Source organism: Elephas maximus, chromosome 4, assembly GCF_024166365.1.
Source record: "Elephas maximus indicus isolate mEleMax1 chromosome 4, mEleMax1 primary haplotype, whole genome shotgun sequence".
Taxonomy (NCBI): domain Eukaryota; kingdom Metazoa; phylum Chordata; class Mammalia; order Proboscidea; family Elephantidae; genus Elephas; species Elephas maximus.
The window spans coordinates 38284845-38309177 of NC_064822.1; the positions used below are offsets into that span (position 1 = coordinate 38284845).

Genomic DNA, 24333 nt, shown 5'->3' on the forward strand with positions numbered 1-24333 from the left:
TGTGCTACCAGGGCTTCTTCTGATTTTGGTAGAGGCAGTGTTAGTATTAATTAAAAAAAGAGAGAGAGAGAGAGAAAAAAAAGCCTATATGACAATTAAAATGAGAGATATGAACTGAATTTTTAACCACTCGAAAATCTGAAGGGTTTTATTAAGCACAAAAGTGGGAATTTTTTTTAAAAAAAGGACTTTTTAAAAAAATCACTCTTTTACTTTATTGAGTTTATTGTGAATATCCTGAGTGTATGTATTGTCTTAGTCATCTAGTGTTGCTATAACAGAAATACCACAAGTAGATGGCTTCAACAAAGGGAAATTCATTTTCTTACAGTCTAGTAGGCTGGAAGTCTAAATTCAGGGCGTCAGCTCTAGAGGAAGGCTTTCTCTCACTGTCGGCTCTGGATCAAGGTCCTTGTTCTCAGTCTTCCCATGGTCGAGGAGCTTCTCAGGTGCAAGGACCCCATGTCCAAAGGACGCGCTCCGCTCACGGTGCTCCTTTCTTGGTGGTGTGAGGTCCTCAACTCTCTGCTTGCTTCCCTTTCATTTCTTGAGAGATAAAAGGTGGTACAGGCCACACCCCAGGGAAACTCCCTTTACGCTGGATCAGGGAGGTGACCTGAGTAAGGGTGGTATTACAATCCCACCCTAATCCTCTTAACATAAAATTACACAATCACGAAATGGATGACAGCCACACAGTACTGGAAATCATGGCCTAATCAAGTTAATACGCACATTTTTGGGGGAATATAATCCAATCCATGACGTATTTATATGTGTGTGTCTGTGTGTGTTTAAGTCTCATCTGCCTCATTACGCTATAAGCTCCTTAAGGACATGGCTCACGTTTGTTACTCTTTTTCTCTTCAGGGAATGTAATACTCACGGTTGCTTAATAACTGTTGTTGCCTAATTGGTGACATTTCCATTATAAATTATATGTTCTTTGAATGTAATTTTCAGTTAAAGATTTCTGCAATACAATACTACTGAAAAACTAATAAAGCATTTTGGAGGATGATGTTTTGACTAAAATGTAAACACCAGGGATTACTTACTTAGATTTATATTTTTGTATTTCAAGTTTCCCTGAAATCATGAAGGAATATCCAGGGCAAGGTTAGTGTTCTAGAGAAGAGTTAGTATGAAAGTGAAAACTAGATCATATAATATTTATGGAATATATTACATTCAACAGACACATATTAAATTTAAGATCCTTTAGAAATATTTAGTTTCACACTACAACTAAATTTTTGTTCCTTTGAAGCATAGTGGTCTGATGTCAAAGAAATAATTCTTCGTTTTTCTTTCCAATGACTTTTTAGAGCACACCAAGCTAATTTCATTAATTTGGCTATAAAATCCTAAGATAAAAGTGCCAGAATTTATTTCACCTGTATTACTTATGTTAAAAAAACAACCAAACTCGTTGCGTCGAGTTGATTCCGACTCATAGCGACCCTATAGGACAGAGTAGAACTGCCCCATAGAGTTTCCAAGGAGCACCTGGTGGATGTGAACTGCTGACCCTTTGGTTAGCAGTGGTAGCACTTAACCACTATGCCATGATTTAAATTGTAACTTAATTCATGGACTTTCTACACATTTCACATGTTGGGTCTCCTTAACCTGGACTTCCTGGACCCCAGGTGTCTACAGACAGAATTCAATGGGTCAATGAACTCGGATGAGAAAAAATTACATCGTTACTTTCAGTAATGTCTGACTAAAAGTTAGCTTTTTTTCCCCAATTATTAATGCTAGCAACAAATCATACTAGTATTGTCAGTACCTGTGACATCAGCAACAGAAATCACAGATATTTTCATACCAAGTTATAATTGTTTCTAAGATCTTGAAATATTATGTTCACCCTCTAGTTAATGACATACATGCTGAATTATTTACGGGAAATCTGCCGTTTACTTTGAAATGCATACAAACAATTTTATATTCCCACTTTTGTGTCTGTTTTAAAGTTTTCCTTCTGATTTTCAAGTGGTTAAAATAAGATGGTTTGATGATGGCTAGATGGAGGGAGGGAGACAGGAAGACAGGGAGGGATAGACGGACAGATAATGATAAAGCAAGGATGGTAAATGTCAACAGAAGAACCCAGGGAGTAGGTATACGGGTGTTCTCTGTAACATTCTTCGAAATCTGCAGCATGTTTGAAAACTTTCATAATAAAATACTGTAAAAATATGTTCATGGATACTTACAAAATTACGGTAATTTTATCCATCATTAATCTTATTATTTAATGCGTTAATAAGAAGCACATATATTACTATATCACAGATTTGGTTTTATCATTTTGGAAACTATTCTTCAGTATGATAGTTTCCTTTGTAACTATATATTTCATATTATGCACTTAAAAATATTACTCAGAGAAAGGGTCCCCTAAGCTTTACCAAACTGCAAAAAGGCTCATGGCACAATAAATTTAATAATCTCATCTATAAGATTATTATGAAAATGTCTTTAAAATGTCATGTAATAACAATGTACAATTTCAAAACTTTGTTGATATTTAAGAAATGATTGATGTATACCCTGTGCCAGTTATCTATTGCTGTGTTACAAACTATCCTAAAACTTAACATCTTAAAACAACAATGTATTCTCTCCTGGAGTTGTGTTGTCTAACTGGGCTAGCTGGTCAGTTTTCATTTGGTGACTCTAATGTGGTTTCAGTGCCCTGGTGACTCAGTGGTTAAGAGCTCAGGCTGTCAGCCAAAAAGGTCGGCAGTTCAAATCTACCAGCTGTTCCTTGGAAGCCCTATGGGGCAGTTCTACTCTGTCCAGCAGGGACAATATGAGTCAAAACTGGCTTGACAGCAATGGTTTTTTAAATGTGGTTACCGTCAGATAGTTGCTGGGGCTGGAGTCATCTTAAGGCTTGACTGTGTTGGACATCCTGGATGGCAACCTTTCAAGGTCAGCAGTTGATGCTGGCTGTCAGCTGGGGGCTCAGCTGAGGTTGTGACTAGAGCACTACATGTGACCGCTCCATGGGTCTTAAGCTTCTTACAACATGCCATCTGGGTTGCAAGGAGTATCCCAAGAGCAAACATTCGAAGAAACCTTGGTGAAAGCTGCAAAGCTTCTTACCTAATCTTGGAAATCAGACAACATTACTCCTGCTATATTCTACTGGTCGAAAGCAAGTCCAGAGCCAGCCCAGATTCAGAGAGGAAACGCTATACAAGGGCATGAACACTACAACGTATGAGTCATTGTGCATGGGGGTGGGGGAACATCTGTGGGCACCAGATACACACATCCATTATACCACCATGCACATCTAGGTAAAGAACTGAGTGTCACACTGTATTTGAATAGCATGGCACTTCTGATTGCTAATCACGTTCATATATGTTTGCAATATACTTGGCTAGTTATTATTTTTCAAAGAGCCCCATGTGAATTCTGTTCTCTTTGAATTTCTATTTTGGCCTTGGATAAGTAAAATGGGGCCAAAGATGTGATTCAGTACTCCCTAGTTCCCTGTTCTCTCTAAAAGTTCAACTGCTCTCATTCAATCCCTTCAATTAGAACTGGTCTTCTTGAAGACAAGAAATGTATTATGTTTTTCATCTTTATACCCCTCCTAGCTCAAGGACCAAGTATAATACCTAGTTCTTAATAGTTTCCCAAAATAATCAAACACTTTTCATCATCATGAAAATAAGATGTGTAAAGCTGCCTTTGGAAGTGGGTTGGAGGAATAAAGCAGAAGTTGTCATCACTGTGAATTCACAACATAGAACATAGGAACCCTCCTGTGTTTAGTTTTTGGGCAAAGAATGGAAGTCAGTTTTACACGGCTCAGTGTGATTCTGCATTTTCCTCTCAGTGCACATGTTTGCAACAAAGGAATTGATTTTTGTGATAATTTTATCATGTCCAACTAGATATGCCCTATTGATCTAGGATATTTCAGCATCTCTCTTAATTGACTTTTCGGTGGAATTTTAAAAACTGGAAACGCATAAGCTAATTGGATTAACAACAAGTCAGGCTATAAAGAAAAAAAAGCACTTAAAAGAATAAGTCCTTGTCTGGTCAATATAAGCCTTTCGGGGTCTCTGTTTCCTAACAGATGGACTGCCAGGCACAGTGCTAAGTAACTATAAAATATTACGTCAGTGAGTCATCCTAACAATGTGTAAGGCAGGTACTATTGCTCTTTCCATTTGACAGGAAATGGAGACCAAGAGAGTTTTAGTGACCACTGGCAAGACTCAGATTTGACCCCCTGCAGTCTGATGTCAGATCTGTACGCTTGCTTGATCTCACTTTCAGGTATAACAAGAACAGCTGTCCAGTCAGATGCTTTCTTGCTACCACCCATTGGGGCGCCTGAAACTGCTTTGTAGCAGACACCTCGGTTGTTCTGTGGCCCATCTTTCACACCACCTCTGATTTCTGCCACAGCTGCAGTGTCCTCTGTGTCTCACCTCAAGCCCAAGCCATGCAACTGTCCACTCTGCCCCAGGGTCTTATGACACTGCAAAACTCACGCAGCTCGCCAGCCAGCACAACTCAAAAGTGTCAGGGAGTTACTGCCCCTTGAGACAAATCTCAGTAAATGGAGTTGAGGGGGAGGGCAGGGAGCAAGAGCTAGTGAACAAATGTCCCAGCCTTCCATCCTTAAAACACAGGACTCTGAGAAGCTTCTGCATACTTCTCAGGAGGGCCTGGTAGAATTTAGCTCCGTCTGCCCACAGAGGCTACCTTGAGACTGCTACTTCATATTTTTTTCCTTTCCTATCTCTCTTGAAATCATCACCCCAATAAACTGACCCCACTGAGTCTCAGGCTTTGGTTTTGGGCAAGAAGGTCTTCTATTACTAGACCCAACCCAGACATACCCAACAATATGCAGCAGCCCACTGTTCAGTGGAGAGCATACAGTAGGCTTTTGCCCGAATAACCAGATGCCATCGAGTTGATTCCAGCTCATAGCAACCCTACACGACAGAGTACAAGTACTAAACAGGGTTTCCAGTGAGCGGCTGGGGGATTTGAACTGCCAACCTTTTTGGTTAGCAGTCGAGCTCTTAACCACTGCAGCACCAGGGCTCCTTTGTATGAATAAGACATTCCAAATCTGTGAGCGCTTCTTCTCTGAACTCACTAAATGAGCCCCTATTCAAAGAGCTCCCTAAAGATTTCTGGGTAGCTGTAGTTCTCACATTCAGGACCTTTAGTTACCTCACTAATTAGACTGTGATTCCCTTGAGAATAAGAGCTTTGGCTTCAGTGTTGTTTCTCACATGGTACCTAAATGGCTGCCTGGCATTTAATAGACGCTCAATAAATACACATCGATTAAGTAAATGGTTCTTGCTCTTACATTAAAAAGATAAGAGGTACCTTTCCTAGTGTACCCTCCACAGGCAATTTTCTCAGATGAACCAGTGCTTTATCTCAAACTCCAACTATTTAACACTATGGGCATGTCTTAGAAACCCTGGTGGTGTAGTGGTTAAGTGCTACAGCTGCTAACCAAAGGGTCAGCAGTTCAAATCTGCCAGGAGCTACTTGGAAACTCTATGGGGCAGTTCTACTCTGTCCTGTAGGGTCACTATGAGTCAGAATTGACTTGACGGCACTGGGTTTGGTTTTTTTGGTATATGGACATGTCTGAAGGGGTCCTGCTGGCACAGCGGATAAGCACTTGACAGCTAACCAAAAGGCTGACAGTTTGAACTTCCCAGCCCCTCCATGGGAGAAAGATGTGGCCATCTGCTTCCGTAAAGATTTACAGCATTGGAAACCCTATGGGACAGCTCTCCTCTGTCTTATCAGGTTGCTATGAGTACAAACTGACCTGATAGTAATGGTTTTAGTTTTTTTTTTAGCTCTGTGGACATGTCTACTCCTAACAATTAGATCTATGCAAACTGAGATAGAGCAAGTAAAGCAGGAAGAGCATAGATTGGGACGCAGACAGACCTAGGTTGAATGCTGACTCCTCCCTTTATAAAGTATGGAAATGCAAGGACAGGAACAACACACAGATTTATTGAGCCTGATAAAACAGTAGACTTTAGGGACAGATTCAAATCCTGGCTCTGACACTTACTATCTGTACAACCCTGGGCAAGTTATTCAATCCATCTGTGCCTTAATTTCCTTATCTATAAAATAAAAGGTATTTACAGCACTCACAGGTTATGAGGATGAAGTGAGTAAAGCACTGAGGATAGCACCCGGCATATACTAAGTGCTGAATAAATAATTATAAAAAAGAACCAAACTCGTTGCTGTCGAGTCAATTCTGACTCATAATGTCCCTACAGGGCAGGCTCATAGGGTTTCCAAGGAGAGGCTGGTGGATTCTACCTGCCAACCTTTTGGTTAGCAGCCTGAGCTCTTAATCACTGTGCCACCAAGGCTCCACTCATGGGTAATTATTAATAATTATTCTATCCTGGTGGCGCAGTGGTCAAGAGGTCAGGCTGCTAACCAAAATGTTGGCAGTTCAAATCCACCAGCCGCTCCTTGAAAACCCTATGGGGCAGTTTTATTTTGTGCTGTAGGGTTACTATGAGTCGGAATCGACTCGAGGGCAAGTTTGTTTGTTTGTTTGTTTGTTTTAATAAGTCATTGTAATCCAAATGAAGGCTTGTGGCAAAACAAAAGACAGTATTAATAACTCAAAACATAACTTAGGTCTATCTAGGTATACTCATGTTTTTGAATGAGGCCAATTAACAATGCATAAATTTGTTTTTCTTAACGTTTGATGAATATAATACACAAACTGAGGAACGCCACTGAAAGAACTTCTACAACATACAGTTTATAAAAACAGCTTGAAATCAGCTGTCTGAATTTTTGTTTTGTTTTCCTGGAGAGGAAATTGTTTTGTTTAGCTCAAGCCAGGGCTGTTAGTACCAATGACTTTGACCAATTGAGTTTAGACTCATCTGAACATGGCTGACAAAAAAAAAAAAAAAAAACCCATTGCCGTCGAGTCGATTCCAACTCATAGGACCGAGCACAACTGTCCCATAAGGTTTCCAAGGAGCACCTGGTAGATCTGAATTGTCAACCTTTTGGCTAGCATCCGTAGCTCTTAACTACCATGCCACATACGTCACCTAAAATTCAGTCTATAGGTCATGATACTTCTTGTCTGTCTTTTGTTTCTTATGATGATTTATCATCTTTGATGATTTATCAACAAATGCTGACCCTTGTTGGAATAGAAACTCTTCAAGGGCAAGGACCATAATTATCATAAAATATACTACTATGACATATTAGGTACAAAAAAATGTTGGCTGAAATGGTACTATAACTGTCTGCCAAGTAAGCTTCAAAAGACACATCCCAGTAGAACATGCTGCAGTAATATAACCCGAAATGACAAGGACATGGATAATGTTATTAAACAATAATGGCTTCTTAAGCAAGGGTCTAACCACAGCATCCTGTCCCCTTGGACAGAGTCATCAACAATGACTCCTCACTATTTATAATAGTCACAAAGCCACTTCCTGGTTTTTTCTGACAGTGAACACTGGGGAGGTGGGGGGAAAGGGAAATGGGGGAGGCCAGTGAAGGAAGGTGAAGCTCTGTCATTGGCCTGTCTGAACTTCTTCCAGGAAGAACAGAGCTATTTGCTTTACCAGTTCTGGGACAGCTTTCAAAAAGACAGCAAAACTCAGTTAGATTTGATTAATTTGGCCAACCAAGTAAATTAAAATGTCCTTGACTAAAGAAAAGGGTGAAGGAACATATTTAAAGTGAGGAACATGAAATTTCCGGTGTTTTCAATTTCAACCAAAAGTTCCTAGAGATTTAAAAAAAAAAAAAGTGAAAATCAGAATGACTATCTTTGGCTATTTTAGCTATTTTCCATTTCCATTTCTTTTACTACAAGTAAAATTTTGGTCAAGATAAGTCAAGCTTTATGAGTAAAAATAGGAAATTAGAATTACCATCATATTGATTTTCTTTTCCTGCTCTCAACAGCCCCTGTTCTGCATTGAATTGTGTCCCCCCAAAACACGTGTTATAAAATCCTAACCTCTATGCTTGTGGATGTAATCCCATTTGGGAATAGGGTTCCCTTTGTTATGTTAATGAAGCCATGTGAGTATAGAGTGTGTCATAAGCCAATCACACCACAGATATAAAAGGAGCAAATTAGGCACAGAAGCAAGGGAAAAGACAGATGCCAGGCCATGTGAAGATCGCCAAGGAACACAGGAATAGAAACTGAAAAGGGACAAAGATCTTCCCCCAAGGCCAACAGGGTTAGAAAGCCTTCTGCTAGAGCAGATGCCCTAAATTCGGACTTCTAGCCTCCTGTGAGGGGAAAAAAAAAAATTCTATTAAATTCATTACAGCCACCCACTTGTGATACTTCTATTACAACAGCACTAGATAACTAAGACAGCCCCTATCACTGAGACTTCTCTTAAGGTTTCATCACCTCAGGGCAGGACAAAAGGGTGGTTTCCCTAACTCTCTCCATTCTAACCCAACTGCCTAAACTGTCAGGAGAGTCTTCTGTAAGTGCTACTCTATTTGCATCAATGCTTTGTTTACCGAACAGCAGATTTATGATCACGACTGGGGCACCTATTTAATCAAGTGTTGATCCAAATCCTGCATCTCTTTGGCCATGAGGTATGCATAACAGTTCTATGATTAGGCTGAAAAGTAATCTCTATAGTAATAGCAGTATTAATAAAAATCTGGTCCTTCTTTTTAGATATATTAGTATATAGGTAAACGTTTAAATATGAGCCAGAAAATATCGATTTCTGGATAACATCAAGCTACCCACTTAAATCCGAGATTTGACCCAAAACTTATGTGTAAATAAACACATTTTGTAGCACCTAGGAAGAACGTGGCTCCAAGACAAATTCCCATAAATGATCTGTCCAAGTGAAGGGAACAGTTGGAGTCAGGATTCAAAAGCAACAAATTTAATAAAAGAAGAAAAAAAAATGGAAGAGATGTCATTTTATCTATCTACTAAACTGTGAGTCCCTGAAGCAATGGACTATCTTATTTTAACTTTGTACCCCCCAAGAATAACTGGGTGCCTGGCATATGCTAGGAAGTATTGAATAAATGAATAAATCTAAACATTGTTAAGTTAAAGACTGAATGTTTAATTCATGATATATCCTCTTTTCATTATCTTTGTTACTTTAGGAACCTCTGCATATATATTTCATCTCTCCATTGATACGTCATGTTATATCATTTAAATTCATTTCAACACTCGGCATTCATTCCTGACTCATCAGTTGATCATGCTTCTGTCCTTGTGTTATTAGAGTTCAGATCATTTGGCTAACACGAACAGAGATCACTGAAGTCTCCATAACTGTCAGGGCCTTATTTAAAAGCTATACATTTGTGGGGACTCAAAAAAGTTGAACAATCAGACTGCAGAAAGGCCAGGAACCACATTAGGTATTCACGCTCATGGTGTGCCATTAACAGAACCCTAAACAGTGAACGTGCTCTGTTGCCAACTGAAAGGCTGGAAATTCAAGTCCACTCAGAGGTGCCTTGGAAGCAGGACCTGGTGATCTACTTCTGAAAAATCAGCCACTGAAAACTCTGCAGAGGACAGTTCTACGCTGACACACACGGGGCTGCCATGAGCTGGAGTCGACCAGTTGGTTTGCTGGCTATTCCCTGAGCGCTGGCCTTCCACACACACTTCCTGTGAGCTATACTTTTGGACCTTGTGCTGTTACTGATGACTCTCTCCCTTTCCTCTGTATATTCTTTATCTCATGGCTTTTTTTTTTTTATTTTAAATCTCATAGCTCTTGTTTCTTCATACTATTTTTACTAAAACTTGAGTTTGCCATGATTCTTGATGATTCCAACTCTCATAAGGCCACCCTGCAGCTCCTGCTTCTTTCTGTGAATTTCCCCTTTAAATTCCTGAGCCAAAGTACTTACCTAACCAAATAAATCTTGGCTGCTTGGTTTGGGGGTGCAGAGGTGTGGATCATGTAGTTCACACAGGGCTGCCTTTTGGCAGTGACTATAGGTTGGACAGTTTCACACAGTCAAAGGCATGGGCTGGCAAGTGTATAGCTGACATTTCTAGTAAGGTTGTTGAAATAATTATTTACTTCTTTATATTGTTTATATTGGTTTCAGTCTTTGCTTCAAAGAATTATTATGAAATTGTCTGAGGTCACTGTTTTTATGGCAAGTTTGCAATAGTTGCAATCTTTTATATTGTGAAAATGAAAACAATACATAGTATATAAAAAAATGCTCTGTATTTGCTCATTTGTTATTTATTTGATATTACTATAAAATATGTTTTAATACTTTAATCTATTGAAATTTATGGAAGATTGGCAAGGAATGAAGAAAAGTTGACTCATAAATTCCTTATTTAATATGTATAAAGTTTCACTATTCTGGTTGCAATTAAGTCAGATATTTTGAAACCAGTAGGTTCATATTACTAATAAAAACTGACGGTAAAGCTTTAATTTGGAATGTAAATTTTTTTGTCTCCTTGGGTTGCATGGTAATCTAGAAACTGTTAAACAATTTGTTAGTCTATGCTTTACAAAAAGCAGAGGTATTGATAAGCAAACACCATTATTTAAAATAAATATTTTAAAACCATGATGAGTTTTATTGGAGAATATGAATAGGCCTTATTCTCTTCATGTACCAATTTATTTAATACGAGAATAATTCTCTGTGCACTCCCTTCCATCAGCTCCTGGAAGTTGATATTCAAGAAAATATGTGTATGCTGTCTCTTGTATCTATTCCCTTATTATGAAGCCAAACCTTTCCCCTTCAGACAGAAGTACTGGCATTCACAGGGTATTATTGAAAAATGAGTTCTGAAAGCTAGAATTTAGATGGCACATCAGTACCTCTATCTGACCCACCAGAGGTCTGGCAGTTAACTGAAGCCTCTAGCATGAAATTTAATCATAGATTAAACCATAACGACTCCAAGTTACTGCCATTTTCTCCAGATATAATGGAGCAGAGCTGTCAGAGTGAAATCCTGACTGACTCAATGATTGTATAAAATGCCATGGAGAAGTGCCTGTCTCTTCGATGGCTTAAGAAGGCAGAGTAAACACGGAGCGTTAAATCAACTCAGAAAAAAAGTCAGATTGCCATCACATTTTTCATGCAGCAAGAAGGTGAAGAGAACTGAAATCAGTGTCTTTTAGCAGGGTATTCTTTAATCTAATTGTACTGTCAATCATGGCTCAAGAGTTAAGTGCTATGGGAAAACAATACCATGAGAAATCATACAGGAAAAAGATGAAAAATCAGGAGTACCCTCCAGCAGTCATGGATTTGTCCTGTGACATGGAGGCTCATTTCAAACTTTTAAGTGCTTTTTGGTCTGAAGAAATAAGAACTCTATTATTTTTAAAATGGTAATGAGCGCATTATAATTATAGTTCAGAAATGAACATTTTATGAAATTCTTTGCTTTTGGGGGGTACTGACCAAGAGTTCTTTAAAAAAAAAAAAAAAGTAAGCTTTTTAAACCCTAAAAATTAAAATAAAGGGAAGTCTGCACAACTACTATGACCAGATGCTGTCATGTTGATTTCGACTCATAGTGACCCTATAGGACAGAGTAGAACTGCCCCATAGGGTTTCAAAAGCTGTAAATCTTTTCGGGAGCAGACTGCCACATCTTTCTCTCAAAGGGAGTCTGCACTAAATAAAATGACACACAGATTTCTCTTTTTAAATGTTTGTGAAACTGAAGGACAAGAGGTTGCAACATGGGGAAACTCTGACCTTCTCGGCGCCCACCTTTGATCAGGTAAAAATTCACAGGTAAATCTTGCTTAGAACCCTTATGATATGAAATTACGAGCTCTAGAGTCTGCCTATATTGCTAACATCTCGGGACTTATTCTGATGTGAAGGATCAGCAACAGGTAGACGTTGGGAGCTGCTTGGGGAATCTTCTCGCGCTTTATTGCATCACTTTTCAAGGTTATTTCCAGTGCTTACTCAGAAAAAAAGAGCAAGGAGTGCTGAGGTGCTAATAGGCATACAGACTTTGAAACAATTCGTAAAACATCTTTCTCAACCCTTTCCACTTCAGCAGCCTTCTCTCTCCCGTCTCTATATTTCTGGCACTTAAACTTATTTTCATCAAAAAAGTGGGTATGTTGATTTATTTCAGCCAAATTAACCTTGCTGTAAGGAAAGCTGCTAATAGACTTTACCAAAGTAGCCCATCACACACAAGATTCCCTACATCTTCTGTGGCAGCTACAGTGATTTCAGTTAAGGGTCAGCAAGACCCTTAAGGAGCAGGAATTTCTGGAAATACAAAACCTGCTTCTATCTTTCATGTTGTTCTCTTTGGCATTCACCAGAACTGTGTCTTCTCAGACTCAGAGTTCCAGCCAGGCAAATTGACAGGGATGTACCAGGAGAGATAAACAGCATCAACTAGATCTAGCAGTAAGAGTTGCAACTTGAAAATATTTAAGGAGTGCATGATATTTTATTTTAGTTCTTCTATGCACAGTGATTAAGAGCACAGGCTGCTAACCAAAAGGTCAGCAGTTTGAATCCATCAGCTGCTCCTTGGAAACCCTATGGGGTATGCTATAGGGTCGCTATGAGTTGGAATCAACTCAACGACAACAGGTTTGGTTTGTTTTTTGTTATCAACAGGCTATTCAAATTGTTGTTTAGCTGATCACGTAACCTTCTATGCCACGTAATTCAATAAGTTGCCAATGATTACAGAATCACTGAAAAACATTTTAACTCAAATATTTATTGAGTCTTTCTACAAGTTTTTGCCAGGCATTAATTCTACTGGAAAGGCAATTTTTGGATTTTTCCTTAAAGTGTCATTGCTATTAGCTACCTCCTCCATAATCCCCACTTACGTAACTTAGGAACATCAGCACTGCTAAGCTAAAATATGTTAATACTTAAACACAGGAGAGCATGGTTCATTTAAAAAGCTATGTCACCCTGTTCTACACATGTGCAGAAACACCTGTGGGTTTTGCCTCACCAGGATTCATTTCCCTCTTTCTTTTGAAATAACATTTGGATTTTCCTTAGGGGAATTCTCCTATTCCATCGTATGCAGTCTAGACGAGAGGGTTAGTTAAGTAGCCCGACCCTCTCCTGACCTGGGAGATCCAGCTGGGCACTCTGATCCTCCCTCCCAGGAATCTGAACCTTGAGTAACTTGTCACAAGTTGACTTGGGGTGAGCTGACTCACCTCAGAGGAAGGACTCAAAGGAGTCTAGCCACAATTCCTGACACTCATATCCCCAGAGCAGCCCTGACCCTGACTTTCAAATTTCCTTTGATTCTCTGAACTCATCTATAGGCCAGTAGGCCTCAAGCAATGATGTGCATAAAATTGACATTGAGAGCTCATTAAAAACTAAATTATCAGGACCCACCCTGAGATTCAGATTCCCCAGGTCTGGGATAGTTTCCTAGGAATGAATCAATCAATCAATCTATGTATCATCTATCTATCTATCTCTATGTATCTATCTATCTCTACCTATCTATTTATCCATCTAATCTACCTACCTACCTATCTAATCTATTTTTATTTTTTGACAAACACCTCTCATTATTATCATGCTAATGACCCAAAGAACACACTTTAAGAAACACTGCTATAGACCTCTAATGAATTCCATTTTTTAAACCAGAAAGAGTTGATTTCTGTTGTGCAACACCAAATAACCTTATTTTATCCACCCTCTATAAAACTTTTTTTTTTTTTTATAAAACTTAGGAGAGTTATTAGTAACAAAGAGGCATATACCCTTGATGCAGAGGTCCCTGGGTAGCGTAAGCAGTTTGCTCTTGGCTACTAACCTAAAGGTTGGTGGTTCAAAGCCACCCACTGGTGCTGTGGAAGAAAGGCCTGGAGATCTTCTTCCATAAAGATCACAGTCAAGAAAACCCTATAGAACAGTTCTACTCTGTCATACATGGGGTCACCATGAGCCAGAATTGACTTAATGGCAATGGGTTTGGTTGTTTTGTTTTTGTTTTTGTTTTTAACCTGGGTGAGGAGGGAGGAGGAGAGAGATTACAGATCTTCCAAGTTAATTCTTTTTTTTTTTAACTACTCTTTACCTCCTTTAGCCAGGGCTCTTGGAGATCATTACAGAAGCCTCAATTACTGATGAGAGTATATCCCACTCATCTTTGTTGAAAAAAATTAGAGACGGACCCCTTTGAATTAGTGTCACTTTTTTTCCTATCTGCCCCAAAATAAACCTGATTCTCCTAATAATGCAACTGCCAAAGGGGAGGCACTGAGGCATTTGGGGATGTTTCAGGGACTCACAGAGACCATCCCATCTCACCCCCCACAAAAAAAAGAAAGAAAGAAAGGTAAGAAAATGGAGCCAGAACAAGCCTGATCCCTTAGTCACAGCATGGGAGAAGCTGCCTTGCCCCTCATTCCCTTTATTTGGGTTTGTTGTTTGGAAATCAGTATGGATTACATAAATTCTTTATTTCTTTGGTCGAGAAATGGGGCTATGCTCATCACAAAAGTGCAAGAAATAAGAAATCCCACTAAACAAAAAATGAAACTTCTTCTGATGATTCAAACAGAAGAGAATTGGCTGTTATTTCAATGTAATAGCAAGAAAGAAAGGAACGGAGGAGTCCTGCTCAATGGGAAGCAGATCTATTCAGCAGAAAGGTCACCTGGCAGCTGAGGCCTCCACACCTACAATACAAAAGGCTGCAGCAGAAACCGGACACCTCATGTGCTTCAAGGAGGAGGCAGGGAGGGACAGCACATCTCCTAAAATAGGACCCCCTACTTTCGTATCTGGGAAAGATGTTAGGGCAGCTTTAGCTATAGCTGCTAAAGCCTTTAATTCAAAGTTTTAACAAAATAATCTGGTGGCGTTATTATTTTTAAATGATTGAGCTTAAAAATACTTCTATATATACATATATTTAACTAAAATTATATTTGCCTACTTTGTAACCACTGCTTTTAAATGAAGTTAATTTGTGGTTTTTGGTTAACTTCATTTAAATTAGGACGAAAATCTCTTCTACACTTGAGCAGGTACTACTCGCTAGGGGTAAATAAGCTCATTCTGGCCTTAGAGCCTCAAAAGAAATACACACGAAACATAATCTAAACAGAGAAAAGAGGGCTAAAGAGCAGTTCTAAACTCTAGCAACAAAATTCACCTTCTTCTTTATAAAACTGATGAGACCATGGAACCAAACTTTATATCATCATAAAACTCTGTGTGCATGTGTTCATATACACACCCCCCAACACACACACAGAAGAATATAATGAACTATACAGAAATATATGTACAGAGTCCTGGTGGCACAGTGGCTAAAAGCTCAGCTGCTAACCAAGAGGCAGGCAATTCAAATCCACCATCTGCTCCTTGGAAGCCCTATGGGGCATTTCTACTCTGTCCTACAGGGTTGCTATGAGTCAGAATTGATGGCAATTATTTTTTATACATAAAAAAAATACACACACATGTAATAGAAATTGCATATCATAATGACAAGTGAAAACAGAAGGGGGTAGTAGAAAAGTAAGAATTTGATATTATTTCTTCAGCACTATTTATTTATTCAGGAGCTCTGGTGGCACAGTAGTTAAGTGCTCAGTTGCTAACCAAAAGGTCGGCAGTTCAAATCCACCAGCTGCTCTATGGAAATCCTATGGGGCTGTTCTGTTCTATCTATAGTGTCACTATGAGTCAGAATCAACTCGACAGCAATGGGTTATTTATCCATTCAACAAATACGTCTGGAGCATCTGCCATGGACCAGGCATTCTTGCTAGACAATAGGGATTCAAAATCCAAAAACCAAACCTATTGCTGTCGAGTTGATTCTGACTCATAGGGATCCAATATGACAGAGCCGAACTGCCCCACTGGCTTTCCAAGGAGGGCCTGGTGGATTCAAACTGATGACCTTTTGGTTAGCAGCCTGAGCTCTGAACCATTTCACCACCAAGGCTCCAGACAATAGGGATACAACAAGGAAAAAGGGGTTCAGGGAACCCAGAATTCAATGGGAAATTAAAAGGCATAATTATGACAAAGTAAACTAAGTGTTAATGTAGGAAAAGTTTAAGACACCTAATCCAGTCTTGGGAACAGCCCCATCTGAGGCACAGAGGCAAACAAGAGCACTGGAGGTTTGGTGGACTGAATGACATTCAATGCCATTAGGAGTTCAGAATGTGAAGGTGCTGAGTTAAGGCTGAGAAAGCAATCAGGAGCTTGATCAAGAATGGTCAAGTACCATGTTGATCAGTTTGTTCTTTGTCGTCAGAAAATGGAAAGCAACTGAGGGTTTTAAGCAGGGAAATTACATGATTACGTTTGAAAAAAAATCTCAGCGGCAGCTATACTAAACCCAAAAACCCAGGGAGAGTGAAATGTTGGAAGAATTGAGACTAAGGCAGGGAGACCAGTCAGGAGTTTAATACAGTAATCTGGAAGGGAAATAATAGGAGCCTGCATTAGGGTTAAGGAGCCTTGGTGGCATAGTCGTTAAGAAGTTTGGATCCACTATCGGCTCTTCAGAAGCCCTATGGAGCAGTTCTACTCTGTCCTATACAGTGGCTATGAGTTGGAATTGACTCGACGGTAATGGGTTTGGTTTGGGGCATTAGGGTTAAGGAGCCCTGGTAGCATGGTGGCTAAGTAAATTTGGTTTCCTGGTTTGCATTAGGGGTGAGATAGGTGGAATATGGAGAAGAGAACAGACTCTAGAGCTACTGGGGAGGTAGAAGTGACTGAACTGATGAAGTGATGACTGATTGGATTCAGAGTAAAGGGGAGGAATAGTGATTCTGTTTCTGGCTTGAACAATTGGGACTATAATGATGACATTTACTGTGACCAGTAAGGTGGGAATAGGTACAGGCTTTGGTGGGAGAGTGGACAAGAAGGGTGTAGGTGCCATAGGAAAAGGACCAAGACAACTAAATTCAGTTTTGCATAAACCCTGTTTGAGGTGGCTATGGAGTTCCCAAATAGAGATGGAAGCTTTTGGATGGTTATACGTATCTAAAACTTGGAAGAAAGAGCTGAGCTGGGCATATAGATATTGTAGCCATCAGCATATACACAGAATAATTTCCCTTCAGTTTTTCTGAACATTCCTTCTAAGTCTACTTTCTAGGTTTTCCTTCTCCTAAGCATTCCTCAAATGTACGTTGGGTGTTCATCAGCTTCTCAAGAGCTGAAGACAGGCTTATGACCACCTGAAGGAACAACAATATAGACAGAAAAAAAAAAATTTTCAATGTAGACGAGAAGGGATGGTAAGAGAAATATGAAAACAGGAGAATGTAGTATCACAGCATTGAAAGGAAAGGTGTCTCAAGACAGTGGAATGGGGCCAGGGCCAACGGATATGAATATTTGATCATCTTTGCTGGTGTGCACCTTTAATGGAGGAGAATGACTCACTAGGCCAGGATAAATTAATGAAAATATCCCTCACGATGATTTACCTTCCTCTGCTTAGATCCTGTACATTCCTTCTGATCTTCAGTTACTTAGGAAATGTGCTAAAAGCAAAGACATTTCAGAGTATAAAATAATTCAGTAGGATTTGATTGCCCTTTGGGAAACAGGTTCTTAGCATGCAAAGCCAAGGACTCAACCCTGACCAATATAGTATAGCCCATCTACAGACAACACCCAATGAAGCTCAGACCTGAAGAGCAAATCAGAGCTTGCCTTTCTTTATTTCAAAACACTTTAAGTACAAGTTCTACATTAACAAATTCCACAATTTACAGATTATTTTCACTGACTGTATTTTAAGTTCAGTGATTTCTAATGAGATCAGGTACCCTGGTGGCACAGTGGTTAAGAGCTCAGCTGCCAACCAGATCAGCAGTTCAAATTCACCAGGTCCTCCTCAGAAACCCTATGGAGCAGTTCTACTCTGTCCTATAATTCTACTCTGTCTTACTCTGCCGCTATGAGTCGGACTTGGCTTGATGGCAATGGGAGGGTACATATATATAAATTTATAAGCCTTTCTGGAAGAAGGTGAGGGATAAATTAAGGCATCACATTAAATATTTATTACAAAAATAAAAATGTTCTTATTATAAAAAAAGTCTAACTATATAAAGTAAAAAGTAAAATCCCACCTGTCCCCCTATAACCCCTCTTCCTTGAGCTATCACACACTGGTATAGCCTTCTGGGCATCTTCTTATGCAAATACCAACAAAGACATAAACATATATAGAGTAAATGCAATCGTACTCTATTCATTGCTCTGCAACTTATTTTTTCTATAACTTATTATCAGAATATAAACCTCTGTCTATGTTAGTCTATACACATCTAGCTCATTTCCTTTAATGCCTGCATGGTATTCCCTACTACAGGTATACCATTAGTTTCTCCTATTGTCAAATATTCCAGTTATGTCAAATATATTTTAATGTTCCATAAAATGGTATATCTCTCCCACTAGGCTAAGTCTTCCTGAGGGCAGGGCTTAGGGGTCCAATTCCTCTCTCTATTCCTAGATTTTGCAATCAAAAAAAACTAGATGTTCTTGAGTCAGTTCCAGCCCTGGGCAAAGAACAGGTGCTGAATAATTGCTTCTTGAATGAATGGATGGATAATGACTTCTGCAAAAAACAAAAAAACAAAACCAGTTGCCGCCACGTAGATTCTGACTCATAAAGACCCTACAGGACAGAGCAGAACTGCCCCATAAGGTTTTCAAGGAGTCGCTGGTAGATTTTGAACTGCCAACTATTTGGATGGCAGCCATATCTCTTAACCACTGCACCACCAGGGCTCCCCATAATTAGACTACACAAAAACTTTCTTTAAAACAATCAGTTCACCTTTCCAGAAGTGATCGCACCTTTCTTGCCACAGAAGAAGTGATACTCAGATGCAGATGAAGGTAGGAATAACAATCCTTTAAAGGGTTAAAAGAGTTAACACTTTATTGAGTACTTACTATGTGCGGAGTGTTTTCATAGTATAACACATGTAATATTCCCAGGAAACCTACGAGTATGATTTTATTATGCCCACTTAACAGAAAGAGAACTTGAGGCCCAGAACGATGAAGTTACTTGCCCACAACATGCAAACTCTAGGACCCTTCTGCAGAGTTTGTTGTCATTCACATATTAAACTGCCTCTTCAATGGAAAGGGAAAAAAAAGAAGTGATCACAAGAATATGCGGAGGCGGTGTTAAGGCAACTAGTGGACCCCTGTTGCATGCTGTCAAGTCAATTTCAACTTATGGAAACCCTACAAGACAGAGTAGAGCTGCCCCATTAGGGTCTCCTAGGCTATAATCTTTAGACCATATGGCCAGGTCTTTTCTCATGTGGAGTCGCTAGTGGGTTCAAACCACCGACCCTTTAGTTAGCAGCCTACGGCTTAACCATTGTACCACCAGGGCTCCTTAGAAGACTAATACATTCCCCAAAATGGAACAGAGTAGCTTTTCTGATGGAAGACCCTATGCCCCTGAAAAATCAGCAACACGTTCATCCTCTATACGTGCCCAGCGGTTGCCTCCCCTAACTGAATTCTGTATTTCCTCTCTGTGCTCTTACTTAACATTTATAGGCATCTTCATCTATCTCATTTTCTATTAATAAAATGTCATTATGTAATGAAGCTTATAATTAAAGCAAAATGTAAAACTCTGAAAAATTTAATTAAACCATTAAGTGGCCTTTTTCTCATAGAATACTTTAAATAGTAGTGTTTGTTATTTCCAAAGCTGAGGTGTTTTGCTCTAATGTAGGCATATATCTTTTGAAGAACATTTTCACATCCTAGAGAGATGAACACGAGTTAGAAGAAACATTTAGGACTTTATGGGCACCTTAAAAATTTGAAGGACTTTAACAGCCAAAGTTAAAGCTATTAAAAACACACGCAGTCCCAAATCTGCCAAGTCAGTAATCTCTCGCTCAAGCAGAGACCCCCTGCCAAAAGGACACAGAAATTTGACTTAAAGAAAAAAATACAGGTTTTAAAACCCAAATATCATTCTCAAAGGACATCTCAAGACACATCCGGAAAGCTCCAAATTATAACCACCATGGGTATGAATTTTATTTATTTGTGGAGAAATAGAATTATGCCACCAAAAACTAAAAAAAAAAAAAAAATCATTTCAATGAAAAGATATTTTTCAAGACAGAGGAAACAAATCTATAGCTTAAACTTATTCTATGTAATAGAATAATTCTGATAATTTGGAAAAAGTATGAATTTTGAGAAAAAAAAATCCATAACTTAAAAAAAAAAAAAACCTACCATTCTACTAGCCAGAAATCTCTATTAACTGGCACTTGGGCATATCTCAAGTTCAACGATGACTATTTTTTTCTTTTACTCAGAAACATTATAAAATTTTAGCATTAATTAAATTTAATTGCAATCCAAATATTTAAACTTATAAATACATTCCAAACAAGATGAACAAAACACTGAACTTGGACTAAGAATAAATTTCAGTTTGAATCTCAGCTTGGCCACTATCCAGCTTTGGGGCCTTTGGAAATACAGTTAATTTCTCTAATTCGAAGTTTTCTCATTTATAAAATGGCAATATATGTCATCGTACTACATACAATGTTGCAGTACTTAATTTGCTGATGTTATTTATTATTCTCATGCCAAACCCAAAAGACAAAGATTGGATTTATAAAGACACAGATAACAAAAGGCAATAATAATGAAAACTAACCAAAAAAACCGAGGTATTCAACTTATATCACAACTGGTTTACAATGGAGTCATTGGAACAAGACGCCATTGTCAGTCAGTCAGAGACTACCTGTACCTGCACCAGGTCATTCTCCAACATTTAGCTCATTTACCAAAGCTTGCCATGATTACTGGCATGAAGCAACTAACACAGCGAGAGCACTGGTAGTTCCTTGATAGAATTCTTGTTTTTATATGGGAGACCAGAAACCCTGGTGGCGTACTGGTTAAGTGCTATGGCTGCTAACCAAAGGGTCGGCACTTCGAATCTGCCAGGTGCTCCTTGGAAACTCTATGGGGCAGTCCTACTCTGTCCTACAGGGTCGCTATGAGTTGGAATCAACTCGAAGGCACAGGGTTTGGTTTGGTTTGGTTTTTATATGGGAAACCTGGGTTCAATTCCTGTCCAATGCACCTCATACGCAGCCACCACTCGTCTGTCAGTGGAGGCTTGTGTATTTCTATGACGTTGAACAGGTTTTAGCACAATTTCCAGAGTAAGATGGACTAGGAAGAAAGGTCTGGCAACCTATTTCTGAAAATCCACCATTGAAACCCTATGGATCACAACGCTCTGATCCTCAACCGGTCATGGGGATGGTGCAGGACCAGACAGAGTTTCGCTCTGTTGGACAGTTAATAACAAGAATCAAGACAATACGGAGAGCGACTGTCGAGAGCCAGCATCTACCACTTCCCTCTCTACCATTCTCCTTACTGTGGTTTCTCTGTCTTTCGACCTCATTTCATACTGGCTACCAGTTTTTGAAAAATAACTATGTGTCAGGAAATACGCTAAATGCTTGACAAACATTATTTCATTTTGACTCTCAAAATAAACCTTTAAGGTTTTACTATTATCCTAATTACACAGAAAAGTATGGCTCGAAATGAGAAAAGAGCTTCCCACTACCACACTATAAATAAATGATAACATCAAGATTCAAACCCAGGTCAGTCTGATCTCATTTTCTAACTATGTCCACATATACTACTTGATCTTCATTCATTTTATTATTCTAATTACCAGTTGGAAACCCTGGTGGTGTAGTGGTTAAGTGCTACAGCTGCTAACCAAAAGGTTGGCAGTTCAAATCCACCAGGCGCTCCTTGGAAACTCTATGGGGCAGTTCTACTCTGTCCTATAGGGTCACTATGAGTCGGAATCGACTCGACAGCAATGGGTTTAATTATCAGTTGCTTTTGTCCTTGTTAGCTCTTTTTTGAACAAAAAAGCCCTCAAAAGACAAGATACCCTAAGAGAAAAAGAGGCAAGAGACTTGAACACTTCACAATAGAGGATTCCCGAATGGCCAATAAATATATGAAAAAGTGCTTGACTTCATTAGTTATCAGGGAAATGCAAATTAAAGCCATAATACGGTACTTCTACACACTCTCCAGACTAGCTAAAATTTAAAAGATAATACCAAGTCTTGGTGAGGCACTACTAATGGTACTAATGGGAATATAAACTGATCGAACCACTCTGGAAACTGTTTAGCAGTATCTACTTACACTGAATATATGCATACCCCATAACTTGGCAATGTCTTTCTTAGATTTATATCCCACAGAAATACATACATATACATTCACAAAACGACACATCACAAATGTTTATAAGAGCACTATATGTAATAATCCCAAACCAGTAACTATTCAAGTGCCCATCAACAGTAGGATGGGATGATTAGATCAGCCACACAATGGAATACTATACAGGGATGAGCATGAGCAAGCTACAGCTACTTGCAACCACATGGCTCAATCTCATAAATATAATGAACAGCTACATAAGCTGGACCAAATACAGTATATGCTGTATGAGTCCATTCATATGAAACTCAGAAAAGGAGAAAAACGAATACATGATATTAGAAGTCAGTAGAGTGGGTACTGGGGGGGCGGGGGTGGGCAGGCAACTGGCAACTGGAAGGGGATATAAGGGTGCTGACAATGCTTGGTTTCTTGATTGGGTGTTAGACACTTGTGTTCACTTGTGAGCATACATCAAGCCCAACACTTAGGATTTCTGAACTTTAATGCATGTAGACTGTATTTCAATAAAAAGTTTACCAAAAAGAGTTAGTATCGATCTCCACTCCTCCAAGCATGGAAATGACAATATTTTAGGTGTTTTACAGAAATGTACACATTGTATGCCATAGTTACGTATTCTTTAAACATAAGAGTATTTATTCAGCTGACGGATTTTCATGTCATTTAATAAAATAAAATGGCAAAAAAAGTTCAGGTAAAAACAGGAATTACTTCTGAGATATAAAACTGGGCTCTAAAATAATGATGATTGAGTATAAGCAAAATAATGAAGACTAGATCTAGAAAATATGAATAATAATGTCAAAAAGAGAGGGTTATGCATTGCAGTCTTATAGAGAAAGAGTGGGACCACTTTCTACAGAGAGGGCCCATTGCTCACAGAACAACTTTAATAAGCTTAAATAAGAAAGCAATAAGAGCAACATTCAACAACTAGGGGAGGAAATCTAAGTGAGGTGACAGCTATGGAAGGTGAAAAGCTAGAAATGAAGAACTATGACATATACATATAACTTAATTTGATGCCCACATCACTTTTATTGCTGAGAGACAATGTTAGAGTAGGAGGAATCCTTAACAAAGCTGTCATACTTTCTTTAAAAAAAGGTATGAGAACTAGTGGAGGATTATATATATATATATAAAATCAGCCTCTAACTCCTAAGCTTTAGTTGGAATTTAATACTGGTCTGACCTGAGTCTCTCTCCCCTAACACAGGCAATAGACTGGAGAAAAGCCACCAAGACAGCCCATTTGATTTGACTGCCCTGCCCCCACCACTAGCACCACTTAGGGTTTGGGCTGCCCTTTGCCTTGTTGTCCACCTGAGTTTTCAGTGAGCAGCCTCCAAACTCCACTCCTCATCTGCTTCGCAGTCAAGTTAGGGAGCTTGGTGACAGATAAGTAGATAGTGCACTCTTCTTCTCCAAGGAAATGAAGTAGGTTCCAGATTTAACATATCTATAGCTTTTTTTTTTTTTTATAGCTTTGAGTTGGCCACCTATAAACAAAACTGCAACCCATATATTCATGTGTCAAAGAAAAGAGGCTAAAACAGCAGCAGGTGGGTGACAGGTTAGAGTCCCCAAGAGACAAATGTTCTAAAAGAAAAGAAAATTTATTTCTAGTGACCAAGGTGTAGAAATTTCTTATTGTCTTCAAAATGTATTTTCCCTGGCTCCTTAACAAAAATACAGGGTAAAAAAGTTTGAAAATTAGCATACGAATCAAACCTCCATTCCTTTCAGTGAAGATTCCAAAAAAATGCAGATTACATTGTATCCTCTTCCTATTTATTTACATGTTCAATGTCACGAAAAGGACAAAAGTAAGTAGGGTAAAAATTACTGCTTTGTTTGATGCCTTATTGATAAATTCCTCTATCTAATTGGCTACATAACTACAGACTTCTAATTCATTACAAAAGAACCAACAGGAATGCATAAAGCTCTCGAGTTATCAGCCTCCACTATTCT

The 24333-nt window shown here is 38.9% G+C and overlaps 1 protein-coding gene across 4 annotated transcripts in view; it reads right to left on the reverse strand.

Annotated features, from left to right (window-relative positions):
- The window catches only part of CACNB2 (calcium voltage-gated channel auxiliary subunit beta 2), a 411715-nt gene that overhangs the window by 238695 nt on the left and 148687 nt on the right, over positions 1-24333 (reverse strand). The gene's annotated exons all lie outside the window — the stretch shown is intronic.